This window comes from Oratosquilla oratoria, chromosome 9, assembly GCF_046742065.1.
Source record: "Oratosquilla oratoria isolate Oo_2021 chromosome 9, ASM4674206v1, whole genome shotgun sequence".
NCBI classification, from domain to species: Eukaryota; Metazoa; Arthropoda; class Malacostraca; order Stomatopoda; family Squillidae; genus Oratosquilla; species Oratosquilla oratoria.
The window spans coordinates 61,866,606-61,880,299 of NC_134785.1; the positions used below are offsets into that span (position 1 = coordinate 61,866,606).

Genomic DNA, 13,694 nt, shown 5'->3' on the forward strand with positions numbered 1-13,694 from the left:
TATATATATATATTACAGGTGAAAAATGTATCACACATTTGTCAATCACGTCGAAACCACTGTTGGAGTAGAAAAGACTGGAAACGGGGAATCTATATATTTCGATTGCAAACTGCAATCCTCTTCAGTAGATAGAATTAAGAGAGAGCGTGATGTTTAAGTAGTACCCTTAACAAAAGAAAGGGGAACATGGGAAGATATCTCTACCCTCGGCTCACTCCGTACGTGACCTCACGTGTAAACTACTTTAAATATAAATAAAGTAACCATCAATAATGTGAGCTCGCTAGCTCAGTTGGCAGAGCGTTGCACTTGGCCCTTTCAGAATTCGCAAAGGTCGCAGGTTCGAGTCCTGTGCGAGCTATAATCCTTTATTTACTACGATCACTGACCTCGAGACCACCCACTCCAAGACAGGACCGAGGACACCACAGCGACATCATTCTTTTCCACCATTCATTTTTCATTTCAAATCATCGACATTGTCTCTTTAGATACAAACGTCGCAAAACAAATATTGAGTAAACGTCTCTGCCTACATTCCAAACGCCTGACTTATCAGTTCCACCCCCAGACATAAGATAAAATTGAATTGAACATTCCTAACTAAAGAAACCAAAATTGGAAGTGGATGACTATATGATTATGAAAACCCTCGGATGTAGGTCGTTTATATGTGAACAACCACATAAATGATAGTAGTAGTAGTAGTAGTAATGGTAGAAGTAGTGGTAGTATAATAGTAAGAAAAAGAGGAGGAGGAGGAGGAGGTTTCTGGACACGGGGACAAGTGTCTTTCTTTGACATACGAATATCTGATCTAATGGCCCCTTGTTACAATGACCTAACTCCTGAGAATGAAAAAAAAAAAAAAAAATCAGCGTGTACGATGAGCGTTTACAGAATGTAGATCAGGGCTCATCCACTACTTCGATAACCTTCGCAATTTCGGTCGCAAACGTGATGGCAGAAAAGAAAAAATAACCAGAGAGCAGTTTAGTGGCGTGGATGAGATGTAGATTGTCATTCTTACTCGTAAAATCAACTCTCCTATGCCTAAAAGTTACCAGGTCCCTACCTGCTAAATCAACACACAAAGAAAACTCCGGTTTTGAGCAGACGGTAGTACAAAGTAGGATAAATTAATTTCTGTCTTAGAATTCATTAAAGTTAAATGGAAAAAACATAATAGGGCAGTCGACCACAGCCATTGGTGGGAGAGGGAGGGGTCAATGAACTATGTGGGTGACAGGTCTTGACTGCTTTTAGCACACAATTCCATGAGGATGGATGTGGTTTCCAAAAAATAAGAAAATAAAAACAGTAGTAGTAGTAGTAGTAGTAGTAGTACTAGTCATACATACTCTCGAAACTCCTCACGCCCTGGCTCTCTTTCTCTAGCTTTTATAGTATCCGTAATTTCAGTCTCTCACCCCTCTTATCCAAATGCTTTTTATCTATTTCTCCCTCACGAGTTCTCTCACACAGGCATGAGAGAAAAGTTGTGAATTATCATTTGAGTACTGGCAAACCAGGAGGCGATAAGAAAATGTCAATTATAAGGCGTTATAATATCACAGAGTTTGTTCTCTTGGGCTGGCACAGTTGAGACTGGTGTTTGGATCTTCAATTAGGGGGAACGCCAAGCCGAGATATATATAAAACACATACACGCACACTCACACACACACAACATATATGAAAATTACTTTGTGTACAAGGGGTGAAAGTGGCAGTAGACTGGAAGTGAGCATTAAGGGAGAGCGACTGGAGGAAGTGGATAGTTTTAGATACTTGGGTGCAAATGTGGCAGGGAAAGGTGGAGTGAAAGTGGAGGTAGAATGTAGATTGAGAGAAGCGAGTAAATGTCTTGGTGGATTAAAGAGTGTAATGAGGAATAGACATTTGGGAATGGATGCTAAGAGGAGACTGTATGCAGGAGTGATTGTGCCAACAGCACTGTATGGGGCAGAAACATGGAACATAAGAGAAGAAGAGAGAAGGAGCTTGAATGTGTTTGAGATGAGGTGTCTGAGAAGTATGATGGGGGTTACTAGGCTAGATAGAGTGAGAAATGAGGAGGTGAGGAGGAGAACAGGGGTGGAAAAGGAGCTGGGAGATAGGGTTGATGAAAGAGTATTAGGATGGTTTGGACACATGGAAAGAATGAGTGAAGAAAGACTAGTAAAAGAGGTGTGGAAGGCAGATGTCGAGGGAGTGAACATGAGGGGAGGTCCTAGGATGAGGTGGATGGATGGGGTGAAGGGGACTTTGGGGAAGAGGGGAATGTCTGTTGAGGAAGGACGGGAGAGGACAGAAGACAGGGGTGAATGGAGAATGTTTGTATATGGATGAGTTTGTGATTGCATGAGGTGGAATGGGCGGGTGGATGGGGGGTGAGGTAGTATGTGTGAGCAAAATTTGACGCAGCCCGAAGGGATTTCTCCCCGTCCTCTCATTTTATGCAATGGGGGACGGAGAGGGGGGTCGCCGATTTAATGAAGCGGCCTTGCTGTGGATGTGCTGTGTCTTGCGACACTGCTTCTGACCCAGGGCAGTGGACAAGGTGCAGGGATGACCCGTCATTCAGGAGGTGCTAAGATAAGAGGGAGGGTGGAGGGGTGTGGAGTGTATTCAGGGATGGAATGGGTGGGAACGATTTTATGCCTTTTTCTTTTTGGCTACCCCCCTTGTAAGAGGAAAAAAGCCTTGGTATATGTATGTATGTACAAAAAACATTATATACTGCACAATGAAATAACATTATTCGGATAACTATCACACTAGATGCGATGCTCTATATTGGATACGTATCCGATATCTATCCGAGAGCCTAACTTTTCCCATAGATCTCAGACAACGATCCGATATATCAGGTGTGTATTCGAGGGCACGAAATTGTGCAACTTATCCGATATTTGAAGTATTTGGTTCCGACTTAAGCGGGGTTGAACGTATGGGAAGCGCACTTGCTTTCCAAATTCAACAGAGATGTCGAACAACCAGAATATATGCGCGCGCACACACACACACACACACACACACACACACACACACACACACACACACACACACACGAAGAGTAGAAACCCGGGAGGGTTATGATAACAGGGCAAAAGTTGCTAAGCTTGTATTGATTATGAGCGTGTTTGTTAGTTTGTATGTGCGTGTGTGTGCGGGCACCTATTGGGGATGTGTGTGAGGGCGTGCGCGTGTGTATGAGAATGAATCTAAATAAATCGTGACTGCATAGACGTATTGTTTATGTTCGACCATGCCTGAATAGATATAGATGCATTTGTTTGACCGATGATGTGTGTTTTCTCGTGCATTGGGGAAGAGTGGTGGGAAGTCGATTGCCTCACCAGTATTATCACCATAACTTGCAAGGAACTGTACTTTTTCGCCGTCATTACGCTTTGCTGAGTTCTAAAGTTGGAGATCACCTTTTCTGGGGTAATTATGATCTAATAAATATCATCTGATTTTAGAACCCTCAGCAGTATTAATCTACACTCTGTCTCTCTTTCTCTCTCTCTCTCTCTCTCTCTCTCACACACACACACACACATGTATATATATATATATATATACATATATATATATGTATATGTATATATATATATATATATATATATATACATATATATATAATATATGTATATAATATATATCACAGCCAATGCATAATCAAGTTAGAGTAGGTATAATACAACTAACCTCACAATATGTTAGCTCGCTAGCTCAGTTGGTAGAGCGTTACATATGCTGACTCTGAAAAATCGTAAAGGCCACAGGTTCGAGTCCTGTGCGAGCTATAACTCTTTTCTTGACCATTTGTCTTTTCCTCGCCATTCCCTCTTGCAAAGTTTTCCTCCCCTTTTCCAGATTATACGGCCAAGGGGAGGGCGAGGGACACGAGAGGAAGGTCATTCTCTCTTGCAATGATTTGTCTTCATATCAAATTATCGACACTGTCCGTTTAGCTTCAGGCGTCACAGACCAATTATTAATTGTGTTTCTCTGGTTCCATTGTTCACGCTGACTCACTGGCTCCTTGCCCAGTGTTTTTGTTTCTGCTCCTTGTCTTTCTGTGCGGCTATGAGACATGAACTGACTTGGAGAGGCGTTCTGACGTCTTTAGTACAAAGTACCTTCGGAGGACCATCGGGTATGGTCATGGTACGAGGTTTCACCGCACTTTTATATGTGTGTATTGGGGAGTAACAGCGTCACGCCTTGGGGATGGTAGCGCCTTTAACTTGCGACACGACTTCAGGCTCTTACGAGGACTTCGCAGACAATGGTGAGGGATCTTCAGCACTTTGATGTTGATGCTCTTGTCAGCTGCACTGGCAAAGGACTACAAGACACCCTGGATGCCGCCGTAGAGGTCTACACAAGAGCAGGATTGGTCGCAAACCCCAGCGAAGCTAAGTCTCTCTGTCAAGATGACAACCCTTTTGATTCCGTACCTATTTCCCACACTGTTCACTCACAGCTGGCTGCTGGCGATAGCTTTGTCTACCCTGCGGTTCTTAACTACGTGAAGCCTGGAACAACAGGGAAGACGTCTTGAGTCTGATCAGCTTAGCTTCCTAGACAATGCAAGACTGTGGTCGAGAACTAAGTCGTTGCTCCCTCCAATTTCTGCGTTCCTCTCCTTTTCTGTAGTTCGTGGACCTTCTTCCACCTTTGACGAATGCGCATTGTCTACAATTTAGCTGCGCAGAAGTGCAAAGGCAGCATGGTTTGCTGGCCACCTCGGGTGAGATTCCTAGTCCTTACGTTCCTTAAATTGAAGATGCTAACACCACCCGTCCCCACGTGTGCCAGCCCTAGAGCACAACCTCTGTGATATTATAATTCCTTACAATTAACATTTTCTGTTCGTCACCTGGTTTGGCAGTACTCAATTTTCAAATGATAGCTCACAACTTTTCTCTCATGTTTGATATAACACACGAGGAAAAGAGAGAGAGCTAAAAAGTATTTGGATAAGAGGGGCGAGAGAGGGAGATACCCATGACTGAAATTACACAGATAGTATGAGAGGGGCAGCTAGAGAAAGGGAGCCAGAGCGTGAGGAGTTTCAAGGGTATATGAGTATGACTACTACTACTAATACTACTACTAGTAGTTTTTTTTTAACGACTTTTATCCTCGTGGAATTGTGTGGTGAGAGCAGTCAGGATCTGTCTTCCACAGAGTTAATTGACCCCGCTCTTGCCAATGACTAAGGTCGACTATCCTTTATATTTTACATGATTTCACTTTAATGAAGTCTAACACAGTTCTTTTATCTTACTTTCTACTATAGTCTACTCAAAATCGGATTTTTATATGTGTTGATTTAGGGTGTGGGGACCTGGTACTTCTTAGACATAGGAGAGCTGATGTTAGGAGTGAGAATGATAGTCTACATCTTATCCACTCTACACTACTGCTGTTTGGTTGTTATTTCTTTTCTGCCATCACCTCTGGCAGTTGAGCGTAGAATGCCTTTGCCCTTGGACCCATCCCGCCTAAAGTCGTGAAGGTTATCGGAGCGAATGAGCCCTGGTCCACATTCTTTATACACTCCTCGTACATCTTGATTTTTTGTCTTTTCCATTCTCAGGAGACGCCTCAACAGTTAGATTATTGTGACACAGAAGGCCAGTATTCCTCGTGCCCAGACACCTCCTCCTTCTCTTCTTTCTCCCCCTCCTCCTCCTACTACTAGTACTATCTTTTACGTGATTGTTCACATGTAAATGACTACTTCCGAGTTTTAATAATCATATAGTCATCCACTTCAAATCCCGTTTTGTTTAACTAGTAATGTTCAATTCCATTTTCTCATATGTTATAATTGGTGACGGATATTGCATCATTTGAGGAGGAAGCGATTAGTCAGGCGTTTGCAATGAAGGCAGTAACTTTTACTGTATATTTGTTTTGCGACTGTTGTAGCTAAAGAGATGTCGATGATTTGAATTGAAAATAAATGATGGGTCAAGAGAACGTTGCTGTGATGTGCTCGGCCCTGTCTTTGGGTGGGTGGTGTCGACATAGGTGCTTGTAAGAAATAAAGGTTTGTAGCTCGCACAGGACTCGAACCTGCGACCTTTGCGTTACTGAAATGATTCAATTACAACGCTCTACCTACTGAGCTAGCGAGCTCATGTGAAGGAAGTATACTTCAATTATATCTAAAGTAGGTTTCACTGTGTCTGTGTTATACAAGTTCGAACTAAGATTAATGATAGATGCAAACAAGAGGTAACACATGTAAAAGTATCGACCCAGAATGGATAATCTGAAACAATAATGGAGAACACAATAGAGTGATGACAACGAAAAAGTGTCATAATTTCGAAGATGAGGTGATACTTTCGGGAGGGTGTGTCTACAGACACCTACATCCAAATCTATCTACACACACACACACACCTACACACACACGCAGACATGCACATACATATACATACACATACAAACATACATATATATACACAGACATGACAGAATTGAATAGACACCAAGAGAAATCGTTTAATTGATCAAATAAGCAAGTGATACAGTTAAAATGCTTATAAATGGTCACAATGTGAATAACTGATACTTGGTTGACATACCGTTTGCTTTTTTCAATGCAAGGACCCTTCTAGGCATGCTAGTGATTAGTTCACGAATATCATCTTGAAGAATTTCTTGCCATGTTTCCCGTAGTCCTAAGAGTTCGGGCTTTGAAGATGGCTTCCTGTTCTTTTTGCGAAGTTGTCTGTCTAATATGCCCCAGAGGTGTTCAATAGGATTCATATCCGGGGACTGACCTGGCCATGGAAGTTTCCTGATCCCATTTTGACTCAACCAATTTTGTGTTGCTTGAGCAGTGTGACAAGGAACTCCATCTTCCATAAATAAGAAGACAATTTTACTCATTCTACCACTGGAGAATATTGGAATGAGTCCTTCCTCTTATATAGAAACATATTTGCCTGAATTGATGTTTCCTTGACACTTCACAAGCTCTGATCGACCATCACTCCAAATTGCACCCCACACCATTATTGTAATGTCCTATATTTCACTGTTGGTTGCAGTCTTTTGAGGTCAAACTCTTGACTACAGAGTCTCCAGACCCACAATCTTCCACTGTCAGCTTGCTCCGCCATAGTTACCCAGCTTGTGGAGATACCTGACAGCTGTTCTGGGACTAACATCAGCTTGTGCTGCCATGTCAGAGGCGAGATCCAATTTTTTCAACACCGCCCCCATTTCCTCTAATTTTTCATTGGACAAAAGCTCCTTAATCGTTTCCTTTTCTGTTTCATTTATTCCTTCGACCAAGTTTCTTCCCAAAGACAAATTAAATTTAATTAATTATTACCCTAACACCATTAATAAAAAGGTGGTAAATGTCCATCGAAGGTTGAAAGAAGAGCATAGTCAAGGGGTATATTCGATTCCATGTAAAGGTTGTGACTTAGTTTACATCGGACAGACTGGAAGGGATTTGAACACTAGGATGATCGAACATAAACGTTCCATTAAGTATGGACAAGAAAGCTCAGCTGTCATCCAGCATGTTAAGCAATTTAAACATTGTTTAGATTGGGACAAAGCTGAGCTTATTTATAAATCCAGATGTGAGTTCAGGAGAAAAATTGTAGAATCTACTATAATTGAATACCAGCCCAATATGAACATTTCAAAGGTGCAATGGTCCCCGGATATAATTTCAGGTCTTTTCATCACCAGCCTATTAAAAACTCATTTGCCTCCTGACCTCACATACGGAGTGAGCCGAGGGTAAGACCTCTCCCAATGTTTCCCTTTCTCATGTCAAGGGTGCTACTTAAGTAACACTCACTATTCTTATTTGTATCTACTGAAGAGGATTGCAGTTTACAATCGAAATATATATATTCCCCGTCTCCAGTCTTTTCTACTCCAAAAGTGGTTTTAACGATATGTATATATATATATATATATATATATATATATATATATATATATATATACTCAAACACACAAACACACACACACACACACACACACACACACACACACACGTCCACAAAATGGAATTATATTCGTATGTTGATCAACAAATTGTAAGGATCCCCTGTAGTTCTCTTTATATATTTTGCAGTTGTATTCTTTTACCAACACTTCCTAGTTTTTATCCTCTTTCAACTTTCTAATATAGTCATTTCCCATTTAATAGTACAGTGGTGACCTTTATACGCTTCTACTCATTCTCAATATGCTTTACTTCTCTGTGCTGAGATACGTTCAAGTACCTTATCTAAAGCTGAAATACCTAGGGACTATTGTCAGTGAGGGAAAGGAATTAAACTATAGCTATTAGTGACTATAGCTTAGTTCTTTTGTTTAATCCTACAAATTGATACTTATAGCATTCATCATCTTGTATTATATGCAGACTATAAGAAAATAAGCTAGCACATAGATGGGAAATGAAAGAGTAAGAGGCATGTACTAAGATAGATTTGGTATGACCCATGCTACACCCTGTTAGGACTACTTAGAGCGCACAGACTATAGCTTAGTTCTTCTGCTATTAGTCCCACACTTCATTATGGATGACAAAGAATAGTAGCCTTTGTTTCCTACAACTACTATCTTTTATATGATTGTTTACATATAAATGGGTGGGATTGGAATCGGTATTCTTGAGAAATAAAGGGTTGTCTCTCGCACAGGACTCGAACCAGTGTCCTTTGCGCCAACCATATTATATTTTACACAGGACACGATCCTGCGTCTTTTGCGCCAACTATATCAATCGCAATACTCTACCTACTGAGCTAACGAGCTCGATAAGTAATTGGTTCAACAATATGTAATATAATTTACACTGTGTCTGAGTTATACATGTTCAGACTGAGATTGATGATAGATACAAACAAGAAGTAAAGCATGTTATAGCATCGTCTGAGAATGGATGATCTGAAACAATAATACAAAATATAGCAGACTGATGACAATAAAAAGTTACGTAAATTCAAAGATGAGGTAATACTTTCGGAAGGGTGGTGGGGAGGGGCTAATCCATCCAACAGGCACCCACATTTAGACCTATCTACACACACACACACACACACACACACACACACACACACACACACACACACACACACACACACACACACACACACACACAGACAGACACCTACACAAACCGAGTTATCAGGAGGGATCTAAGGAATCATCCCGACATATTTCATACAGAATATACCTGAAATTGCATTGTACACATTTTATATATATATATATATATATATATATATATATATATATATATATATATATATAAAAATCATACACTGCAGAATGAAATAACTTTATTCAGATAACTCTCTGTAACACTAGATGCGATGGTCTATATTAGGTACGTATCCGACATCTATCCGAGAGTCCAACTTCACCCATAGATCTTAGATGAGAATCTGATATATCAGGTGTGTATTCGAGACATCCGACGCTTATCCGAGGGCACAAAAGTGGGCAACTTATTCGATATTCGAGGTACCTGTGGGAAGCGCACTTGTTTTCCCAACGGAACAGACATGTCGAACAGCCTAAATATACACCCACACCTACCCACTCACACACACACACGCGTATACATACACACACACACATATATATATTATATATATATATATATATATATGCATGTGTGTATGTGTGTGTGTGTGTGTGTGTGTGTGTGTGTGTGTGTGTGTGTGTGTGTGTGTGTGCCTAAATGGAGTGAAGAACAAAGAGAAGGAACACGTGAGGGTTATGATAAGAGGGCAAAAGTTGCCAAGCTTGTATTGATTGTGAGCGTGTTTGTTAGTTTGTATGTGTGTGTGTACGGGCACCTACAGGGGATCCGTGCGAGCGCGTGCGCGTGTGTATGTGATCGAATCTAAATATAATCATGACTGCATAGACGTACTGTTCATGTTCGACCATGCCTGATTAGGTATAGATGCATTTGTTTGACCGATCATGTGCGTTTTCTCGTGCATGGGGGAAGGGTAGTGGGGAGTCGATTCCCTCACTAGTATTATCACCGTAACTTGCAAGGAATTGTACTTTTTCGCCGACATTACGCTTTGTTGTGTTCTAATGTTGGAGGTCACCCTTTCTGGGGTAATTATCATGTAAAAAGTATAATTTTACAAATATGCTACTACATTTTGTCCAAGTGATATATATATATATATATATATATATATATAGATATATATATATATATATATATATATATATATATATGTGTGTATATATATATATATATATATATATATATATATATATATATCACAGCCAATGTATAACCAAGTTATATTAAGTATGATACAACTACAGACATGCATACATATACCAAGGCTTTTTCCCCCTTACAAGGGGGGTAGCCAAAAAGAAAAAGGCATAAAATCATTCCCACCCATTCCATCCCTGAAAACACTCCACACCCCTCCACCCTCCCTCTTATCTTAGCACCTCCTGAATGACGGGCCATCCCTGCACCTTGGCCACTGCCCTGGGTCAGAAGCAGTGTCGCAAGACACAGCACATCCACAGCAAGGCCGCTTCATTAAATCGGCGACCCCCCCCCTCTCCGTCCCCCCATTGCATAAAATGAGAGGACGGGGAGAAATCCCTTCGGGCTGCGTCAAATTTTGCTCACACATACTACCTCACCCCCCCATCCACCCGCCCATTCCACCTCATGCTATCACAACATCATCCATATACAACCATTCTCCATTCACCCCTGTCTTCTGTCCTCTCCCGTCCCTCCTCAACAGACATTACCCTCTTCCCCAAAGTCCCCTTCACCCCATCCATCCACCTCATCCTAGGACGTCCCCTCATGTTCACTCCCTCCACATCTGCCTTCCACACCTCTTTTACTAGTCATTCTTCACTCATTCTTTCCATATGTCCAAACCATCCACTAATACGTTAAAGATCAGCTCGCTAGCTCAGTCGGTAGAGCGTTACGTGTGTCATTTCTGAAAAATCGTAAAGGTGGCAGGTTCGAGTCCTGTGCGAACTATAACCCTTTTCTTGGCCATTTGTCTTTTCCTCGCCTTTCCCTCTTGCAAAGTTTTCCTCCCGTTTTCGAGATTATCCGGGCAAGGAGAGGGCCAGGGACACGAGAGGAGGGTCATCCTCTCTTTCAATGACTTGTCTTCACCTTAAGACATCGACACTGTCCATTTAGCTTCAGGTGTCACAGACCAATTATTGATTGTGTTTCTCTGGTTCCATTGCTCACGCCTCACTCACTGGCTCTTTGCCCGGTGTTTTTGTTTTTGTTCCTTGTCTTTCTGTACGGCTATGAGACATAAACTCAGATCAGTGACTTGGAGAGGCGTCCTGACGTGTTTGGTACAAAGTGCCTTCGGAGGACCATCGGGTATGGTCATGGTATGAGGTTTCCCCTCGCTTTTATATGTGTGTGTTGGGGAGTGACAGTGCCACGCCTTGGGGATGGTAGCGCCTTTAACCTGCGACATGACTTCAGTCCCTTACGAGGACTTCGCAGACAATGGTGACAGACCTTCAACACGCTGATGCTGCCCTTGTCAGTTGCACTGGGATAGGACTTACTTCAAGACACTCTGGGTGCCGCCGTAGAGGTCTACACAAGAGTAGGGTTGGTCACAAATCCCAGCGAAGGTAAGTTCCTCTGTCAAGATCACAACCCAGTTAATCCCGTCTCTGTTTCCTACGCTGCTCACTCACAGCTGGACACTGGCGATAGATTTGTCTACCTTGCGACTCTGAAGTAAGTGTGGGCTTGAACAAAAATATCAGTCTACAGTGACTCTTTTCAACTGCACTTCTACTCTGTTATTTACTCTGGAGTGTAATAAAGCAATTGCTTTGCCGGTGGACGCCTTGGGCAAAACAACGTTTTTAAACCATCAGATCAAATTAAAACCAGGGACTCAACCTATTTATATACCTGCCTATAGATAACTACATTCTAAGCTAGCCATTGTAGATAAATTAATCACCGAAATGTCATCGTAGGATATTATTGGACCAAGTAAAATTAAATGGATTTTCCCCTTGATTCTGGTGCCAAAATCAGATGGTACCATGCGTCCAGTTATTGACTATAGGGAATTGAATAAACACATTAAACCTGATAGATTACCGTTACCGGTAATAGCTGATATACTTTATTTGGGAACCGAGAATAGGTATTTTAGCACTATAGATATCAAATCTGCGTTCTGGCAGATCGAGTTGCATGAAGATTCACGGGATTATACAACTTTTTCTACAACGGGGCACTATGCTTTCAAACGAATGCCTTTTTGGCAAAGTAATAGTCCATTACCGAGATTAATGAATACAGTTCTAGATTGGTTGTTAGGAAACACTGCCAGTGTATTTCTAGATATTTAAATAGTTTCCCGAACAGCGGCTGAGCACTTTAAGAAATTAAGTTTGGTAACTTCAAGACTAGTTGAAGCAGGATTGAAAGTGAAACTTGAAAATTGTAAGTGTTTGCAGGACAGTGTCATTTATTTGGGACAAAAAATAAACAGACATGGACTTAGTACAGTAAATTCAAAAGTAGAAGCAGTGAAGAACTATCCATTCCCGGACAATGTAGAAAAAAGTTAGAAGTTTCTTGAGGTTGACAGGGTATTATAGAAAATTTATCAAGAGTTTTGCAGACATAACTAATCCACTAACTTCTTTGTTGAGGAAAAATTCAAAGTCAATTTGGGGACCTACACACCAAGTTTTTGACAAATTGAAAGAGACTCACTAGTTCTCCAGTTCTCATATTTCCTGATTATGATAGGGAGTTCATTTTATGTACTGATGCGTCTGATATAGGGTTAAGAGGCATACTGATGCAAGAGAGAAATGGAACATTAAGATCGATATTTACACATCGAGACTTTGTAATAGTGCAAAGAGAAACTACTCCATCATAGAAAAAGAAACCTTAGCAGTGATACATTTATTAGAAAGTTTTGGAGATGTGATACTGGGATATCCAGAGTGTGGATTGATCATACATCTATTCAGAACCTATTCAAGCATAAGAATCTTAGGGCAGATTAGACAGGTGGTTTGTTACACTTCAGTATATTCCAGTTAGAATGTTGCAGCAGATGCACTATCTGGAAATATTAGCCAACCAACGTCAGGGTTGATCAATGTCATCTGCAGTATAGATGGACTAGTAACATTAGATGAGGAAATAATAGTAAAGGAACAAAGAAAATATAAGACTTGGGAACAAGTAGCGTGTGTGTGTTTGTGTGTTGTTACTTTCTGTCCCTGTTTGAAGTCGTGCCTTGCGAGTCTCCCTTCGGTCTTTGTAAAAAAAAAACGTTGACTTGCACTAACATTGTCATTCGAGTTCTTCTAATTGTCAGCTGGATCAGAACTGTGATCCTTTTGGTGATTGGCCAAAGTTCCTTCGGGAGCACAAAAAGCCCTGGGGGTCCTGTTTCTCGAGGGGAAGTTCCTGAGACTGGCCATCAGGATCTTCCTCCTCGTCCTGGCCAAGGACCCGGGGACAGGACCCTGGAAGTATCGACCTGACGGCTTCTGCAATGTCTGCGAGGTTCAGACCGAACCCTGCAGATCGCGGCACTTTGCCAGGCGCCACGTCTGTGTGCAGTTCTTTAATGGTCATTGTTGCGTACTCG

The 13,694-nt window shown here is 41.4% G+C and overlaps 1 non-coding gene across 1 annotated transcript; it reads left to right on the forward strand.

Moving 5' to 3' along the window:
• Positions 1–280: 280 nt before the first annotated feature.
• On the forward strand, positions 281–364 carry TRNAP-UGG (transfer RNA proline (anticodon UGG)). Its single transcript is given in 2 exon segments — positions 281–317; positions 329–364. It is a non-coding gene; the product is annotated as a tRNA-Pro (tRNA).
• Positions 365–13,694: the final 13,330 nt, after the last annotated feature.